The sequence below is a fragment of the Propithecus coquereli genome, unplaced genomic scaffold (assembly GCF_000956105.1).
Source record: "Propithecus coquereli isolate 6110/MARCELLA unplaced genomic scaffold, Pcoq_1.0 Scaffold53, whole genome shotgun sequence".
Taxonomy (NCBI): Eukaryota; Metazoa; Chordata; class Mammalia; order Primates; family Indriidae; genus Propithecus; species Propithecus coquereli.
The window spans coordinates 3897330-3905438 of NW_012151174.1; the positions used below are offsets into that span (position 1 = coordinate 3897330).

The 8109-nt window shown below is 37.5% G+C and overlaps 1 pseudogene; it reads left to right on the forward strand.

Moving 5' to 3' along the window:
- Positions 1-829: 829 nt before the first annotated feature.
- LOC105820503 lies at positions 830-4249 on the forward strand (annotated as a pseudogene).
- Positions 4250-8109: the final 3860 nt, after the last annotated feature.

Here is an 8109-nt window from a genome sequence, read left to right on the forward strand (position 1 = left end):
CCCACCCAGTGCAGCATCGTTCAGCATAGACAGGAAACACTCTGGCTCATGAAGCCCCTTTTCAGAGAGAAGGAGAATGCGCCAACAACCTTCTCACTCAGACTTTGGCGGCACTGCCCAAAGGACTAGCTTTCTTTTCACCCCTCTCAGATCACTGAGGACACTGGCGTGGCTGAGATGGCTGGAGACCACTGGAAACAAAGACGGACAAGGCTGTCAGCCACACAGTGGGAGCCACCACCGTCCCTAGTGGCCTGCTCTGCACGGGATCCAAGCAGGCTTCCCCACTGAGATCTCAGCAGCCTTTGCCGCCACTGTGTACTCCCCACAGCTTTCACCACCAAGGACCCCACATCATCTGCCATCGTCAACCCCAGCAGCTTGCTCCACAGAGGACCCCATCACCAGTGAGAAAACCAACAGCGAGCACAGCACAGCCACAGCTGACCCCTTGAAGTTTTGCCACTGAGAACCCCAACTTCCCAGTCTCCAGGTAGCTGAGTCATCATCACCTTCCCTCTTTACCAACCCAGAGCTGCCCCAGCTACCGCCAGCATGAGGCTCCCAGTTCAAGAAGCAGGCACGTGCACCATGTTTGTGCTCACAAATGTCCCCATGATCCCACCACAAGCCCAAGACCCCTTCACCCTGCACAGGTCCACAAATGATCCCTGCAGCTGGGCTTGTGCATATAATTGCCGCGTCCCTGTCACCAGCCCCCACTGCCATACATGTGTCCATAACTGGCCACTGTAACGTCACACCTGCTTGCGGCCAACCCCGTCCCCATAGCTACACATGTCATTCCCACTCACTGGAACTTGCCACCATGACTGAGCTTGCATCCTGTAGCCATATGCCAGCTTATTGCCAACTTGGGCCCTGCAGCTATGCAGGTACTCATAAGCAGTCTGACCACTATTGCCAGTCCACTGCTGTGCCCTGCATTCACACATACACACTGCCAGCCCCGACTTCTGTAGCCATGTGCACAAACACCCCCAGCCCCCACTGCCATGTGTGGATTCAGAATAAGCCCCAGTCCCTGCACCTGGCCCTGGTCCCTTGCCACCTTGCATGTGCTTGCAACTTGACCCCACCACCATGCATACGGCTGTAGCCAGACCCCACAGCATAGTAAGTGTACGATGTCAGCCCCAGCCCCAAAGATTGCCTGCCCTGGTCCCTTTCTGCTAGACCAAGAGGACTACTGAGGATCTCTACAGGTCTCACAGCCACCAGGGTCCTCCTGCACCACTGGTTATCAAGGACTATGCAGTTTCCAGCATGATGAACCCAAGATGCCTAAGCCAATGAGATATCATGCCCCACTCCTTAGACCTGGAGATACCAAAGGCCCTAACACATGGCTCCCCACACCCCTAGACCCATGCAAAGGAATGCTCCATCATGCTCGTCCCTACCCTAAGTGAATGTCTTTCCTTTCCAAAACCATTCTACAAAGTCTGGAAGAGGTGACTGCTTCTTGAAATATGCAGACACCTATGCAAGACTATAAGGATCATGAATAAGCAGGGAAACAACAGCACTGAAGGAACACAATAAACTTCCAGTAAAAAGCCCCAAAGAATTGGAGAACCACAATTTGCCTAACAAAGAATTAAAATAACGTTTCTAATGAAGATCAGTGAGAACACAGATAATTTAATAAAATCAGGAGGACAATATAAGAACAAAATTAGAAGCTTGACAAGGAGATAGAAATAATAAAAAAAGAACTGAACAGAAATTCTAGAGCTAAAGAATACGATACTGAACTAAAATAGCAATAGAGAGCTTCAACAGCAGATTCGATCAAGCAAAAGAGAGAATAAGCAAAATTGAAAACAGATCATTTGAAATCATCCAGTCAGATGAGAAAAAGAAAAAGAAATGAAAATGAATGAAAAAAGCCTAAGTGATCTACAGAAAAGCATCAAGAGAGCTAATATTTGAATTATAGGAGTTTCAGAGGAGAAGAGAATGAGAAAAGAACAAAAGCTCATTTAAAAAATAATGTCTGAAAACCTCTCAGATCTTGGGAAAGATGTGATTATCTAGGAACAGGAAGTTCAAAAGGCTCCAATTAGATTCAAGCTAAGAAGACTTCATTTAGACATGTTACAATAAAACTGTCAAAAAAGCAAGGATAAAGAGGTAATTTTGAAAGCAGGAAGAGAAAAAAGCATATTACATACAAAGGAATGTCAATAAGGCTTTTAGTGAATTTCTCCGCAGAAACTTTGCAGACCAGGAGAATGTGGGATAATATATTAAAAGTGCTAAAAGAAAAAAAATACCAAACAAGAATATTTTACCTGACAAAACTGTCCTTCAGAAATGAAGGAGAGATAAAGACTTTCCCAGACAAACAAAAGCTGAGATCATCACCACTAGACCAGCCTTACAAGAAATACTAAAGGGAGTTTTTCAAGCTGAAATTAAAAAAAAAAACAATAATTATAATATGAAAGCAAGTGAAAGTATTAAACTCACTGGTAAAAGTAAGTACATAGTCCAACTCGGTATACTACAATGCTGTAATGGTAGTGTATAACTTAGCATAAAATTTAAAAGATAAAAGTATTAAAAAGAATGGTAGGTACAATAACTTGTTAATGGATACACAATATAAAAAAAATAACCTGTGGCTTCAAAAACATAAAATGGTGGGGGGAGCAAAAGTGAAGAGCTTCTGTATGTGATTAAATTTAAGATGGTAGCATCTTACAATAGACTTGTACAACTATAAGATGTTTTAAAGTCTTCATGGTAACCACAAAACAAGAACATAAAGAAGATATTCAAAAGACAAAGAGCAAGGAATTAAAGCAAACTATTACAGAAAATAATCAAATCACAAAACAAAGGTAGACAGGAAAATATTTTAAGAAGTAACAAAGGACATATGAAATGGTCAAAAGACAACTAACAAAACGTCAATAGTAAGTCCTTACATATCAATGCAGTTGGCCCTCTATGTTTATGGGTTCCATGTCCATGCACTCAACCAACCAAGTATTTAAAACATTTGGAAAATAATTGGATGATTGTGTCTGTAATGAACATATACAGACTTTTTTTTTGCCATTATTTCCTGACAATACAGTATAATATATTAATATATATGTACCCAAAATTGAAGTACCTAAATCAAACACAAGCAATCAACATACAAAAACCAGTTAAATGTCTGTATACTATTAATAAAAACAAATGATCTGAAGAATTAGAAAAATTGATATGAAAAAGAATAAAATACTTAGGAATAAATTGAACTAAGGAGGTAAACATGAAAACCATAAAATAGTAATAAAAGAAATTAAACAAGACACAAATAAATGGAAAGATATCCCATGTTCATGGATTGAAAGAATTAATATTGCTAAAGTGTCCCACTACCCAAAGCATTCTACAGATCAATGTAATCCCTGTCATTAAGGACCCCTTCTGAGAGGCTTCTGCCTGCCCTGAGTGGTAGCTCTTTGTGTCAAAGAGCAATGGAGAAGCAGCCAGAGAAGAAAGCCACCACCAAGCCCGGTGGAAGGCAGGGCAGGTGGGAGACAGCACATCACTGGTGCACAGGCAGTACACAGTGAGGACCGCATGACCCTGCTGCTCAGACTGAGAGCACAGACAAAACGACAACTCTTAGAATATAAATCTATAGTTAATGCAAATGTAGAAAAAAAACCTCCAGTACAAATCATTGAAGAAAAGCAAATCAAAGCTAAAATTAAACACATGGAAAATGATATGGAAGAGATAAAAACAAGGTAAAAATTACTTTTAAAATGAAAAATCTTACATTGGATAGGATGCAATTTCAACTGCACTTAAAAGTAAAACCTGGAGTTAAGTAAAATAAAAAATACTGTGCTTACGGATAGCATGAAACACATATTAACACTAAATAAATTAATAATGAAATCACTGCAATAATCTCAGGAATTTAGAGGAAAAATTGTTTGATATTTAAAAGAAGAAATTGCAATTAAAGCAAGCTTCAGAAGGTAAGCTTTAGGAAATACATACTGAAAAGAACAAACAGAAAAACGATTTGGACGGTATGGGAAATTTGGCCAAGATAAAGACCATAAGACAAAACCTATAGATGGAGACACAAATTATTACTGTTACTCAACATGTGTTCCAGAACCTCATTTTGGAGAGTAAAGCCAACTGGGCAGAGGATTCTGCCTTTAAGGAAATCATTCTGCAGCTTGAGAAGAATCTCACCATGATATAAGAAGAATTCTATTTTGACATATTTTGCTTTTATCTTTGATATGTCATGTAAATAGAAAATTTCAAGTGAAATGTATTTTTAATGTTTTTGGAACTTTTCTAATACTGCAATTTTTCTTAGATTTAGTTAACACTATGACATGGACTCTATTGTTTTAAATGTGATAATCACAGTGACTACCAGACTTAAATATAAGACCTGAAATTGTGAAATGATTAGAAGAAAACAGGGAGAAAAATCTTCTTGACATAGGTGATAGTGATTTTTGGATATGACTCCAAAAGGACAGGGAACAAAAGAAGAAATAGGCATATGGGATTACATAAAATTTAACAGCTTCTGCACAGCAAAGGAAACAATCAAGAGAGGAGAGATAACTCACAGAATGGAAGAAAGTATTTGCAAACTGTACAGCTGATAAAGAGTTAATATCCAAGATGTATAAGGAACTCAAACAACTCAATAAAGAAAACAAATAATCCAATTGAAAAATGGGAAAAGGATCTGAATAGGCATTTCTCAAAAGAAGACATTCAAATAGCCAAAAGGTATATGGAAAAACTCTCAACATTTATAATCATCAAAGAAATGCAAATTAAAAGATCAATGAAATATCACCTCATAACTGTTGAAATGGCTATTATCAAAAAGATAAAAGGTAAGTGTTGACAAGGATGTGGAGAAAAGAAAACCCTTGTACACTGTTAGCGGGATGTAAATTGGTACAGCCATTATGGAAAACAGTATGGAGGTTCCTCGAAAAATTAAACATGGAACTACGATATGATTCAGCAATCTCACTCTGGGTATATATCCAAAGAAAATGAAATCAAGACCTCAGCATGAAGAATGGATAAATAAAATGTGATAGATAGGTAGGCAGATAGACAGACAGACAATGGAATAGTATTCAGTCTTTCAAAGGAAGGAAAGTCTGTCATTTGTGACAATAGGAATGAACCTGGAGGTCTTTATGTAAGTGAAATAAGCCAGACACAGAAAGGAAAATGCTGTATGACCTTATATGTAGAATATGATCTCATATGTAGAATCTAAAAAAGTTAAATTCATAGAAGCAGAGAGAAGCATGGTGGTTGCTAGGAGCTGTGTGGAGTAGGGGAAATGAAGAGATGTTGGTCAAAGGTTCCAAAGTTTCAATCACACAGGATGAGTAAATCCTGGAGATCTATTGTACAGCATGGTGACGACAGTTAATAATACTGTATTGTATACTTTAAAATTGCTGACAGAGTGGTTCTTATATGTTCTCACCACAAAAATAAAGTGTGTGAGGTGATGGATATGTTAATTAGCTTGTTTTAATAATTTCACTATATATATATAAACATTATGTTGTATACTATAAATATATACAATTTTTATTGGTCAATTTTACCTTTGTAAGGTTGGGGAGGGGAAAAATAACTTTTATCTTACCCAACGTAAATGATAAATGATTGTCAGAATACGAAGCCTAAATATTATCAGTTACTCAAGTACCCAAGGAATCAAAACTTAATGTAAGAAACTAAGAGCAGCTGACATAAATACTCCAATCCATTGGAAACTATTCCTTTTTTTAATGCATCTAATATATCTTTTAACATTGCCAAACTTACACTCTCAGAAAAAGGACCTTTTTCTCATATATGGAAGAATTCAACTGTTTACACACAAACATTCTTCTCAGAGTAGTAATGGCAGCAGTAGGTGAAAGAGGAGTAAATTGCGGCGGGGGGGGCAAGTATTTTATGTATTTTATGTGTATCTCCGAGTCTGTTTCTGATCACCATTACTCTCCTATGACTGGATTCTATATGAGTTATCAGGTACATTTTCATTTTAAAGTTTAGATTCTGCTTTACAACTGTTACTCTCCCATAAGTCCTGCCTATAAAGAGGACCACAGGCAGGAAACTTTTCCATAACAATCTAAATAGTAAAGCAAGTGCGCTGCACCGGAAGTTCCATACAATCACTTAGCAACCTTGCACCTCCACAGCTGTTGCGGGCACGGAGCATGTGTGAACAGTCAGGCTGCAGAGAAATGGAAAGCAGGCAGAATCTGAGACGTTCTGCTTTCATCCCGCGTGCATGTTTCTCAGGGTTTTCACACTTCATTTTTCAGTCTGTTTTACTGTATCAAGAATGGTAAGAGAAAGTCTGATTTCCAGTTTAATAGATTATCAGTTTCATCTTTATTTTTTGAGTATCTTTTCATAATTGCTTCCCCTTCCAAGAAGGCACAGCACTATGCATTTCTAGAACCATTTATTTCCATGGTACTTTTTCTTTCTGCCTTCTAGAGACTGGTGTGGTGCACAGAAAGACGACAGACCATCAATATGACGGAGCTGAGGTGAGATCCTTGCCCCTGTTTTTATTAGTCTTGTGACCATCGGGGTCCTACTTAAGTGCTCTGAGACTGGTTTTTCTCTATCAAAGAAATACTAAGTACATCACAAAATGATTGTTAAGATTAAATGAGAACATTTGTGAGAGATCTTGCACATTGCTCAATAAATGTTAGTTTATGTCTTCTCTCTCCCCCAGTTCCCTCTTTAAGATATAGGCTGCTGAAGTTAGGAACTGATTTATTAATATCCTACCTCCCAGCAGTGTCTATCACTAGACTAGACACAGAGTAGGTGTTTCACAAATGTTTCTTGAATGAGCAGTGTGTTCTCATATCTTCCTTGTTATTGAGGATCTTACCGTATTAAGTTGCTATGAGGATGCACCAAAAGCTATTCTTTGGGTCTTGAAAAGAAAACATGTTTCATAAATTCAAAAACCAAAGGAAACCCCTCATAATATTGGCATGCCATACGTAGAGTAGGCCCTCAAATATTTGGTGAAAAATGGTGGCACTTAAGTGTAGGGGCTGTGTTAAGGGGATATATTCCTCAATTTTACTGTGCTTTTGAGGGATCCAATTTGATACAATATTATAAAAATTGTGGAATAACAAAGTACTTTATCATAAGGTGCTATCACCTAGTGTTGACTTCTGCAATTTTTACCATGACTCATCAGTGATATTTATACATTGCCTAGCATTGCTCAAGAAAGAATTTTTATGTTTACCTTTCCTGTCAAAACTGGCCTCACATTTTAATTTTTAACCATACAGAGTGCTGCATGCTGAAAGGTTTGTGGAAATTTCATTCAGGAATCACCACGATTAGATGTCACTAATTTAGACTCATTCAGACACGGGAATTTTGATCAAAAGAATAAATTAAAGAGTCATCTGTAGGTGATAAAAGTGTAAAGAGAATAGGACCCGGAAGGCATTTAAGGGCAAGAGGAAAGAAATAGAGCCAGAATTATTGAAAATGTTTTTAGAAATCACTAGCTGTGGGGCACATGGACAGAAAACAAAAGATGTCAATAAAAATATAATGGGATTTTTTTTCTATCAAAGGTTAGATAAAAACAAACCAATTAAAGACAAAATTCTTTGTTTTTCTATGTTTAGTCTTGCTTTAAAGGATAGGAATTACAAATTTCTTTCCTTTTCTTTGCATTTCTGTTTCTATAATTCATTTAGAGACAGGAAAAGTTGTTAACGCTGACTCAAAATTAAAATTCTATTACTTTTAGAACTTGAATTTTTCTCATAAAACATAACTACTGCCTATTCTCACTACCATAGTATATATGATTTTACAGAATATCAGCATGACAATAAAGCAAATGTCACCCAAGTGTTCAGAATATTTTAGTACACTTGCAGATCCTGTGTAGTCCCTCATAAATTTTCAGTCTGATCATAAAATTCAGACTTTTACCAAAGTAGTTTTACTTATCAATAATTAAATATCATTAGATCAGTTTTTAAAGATCAATATTTTCCT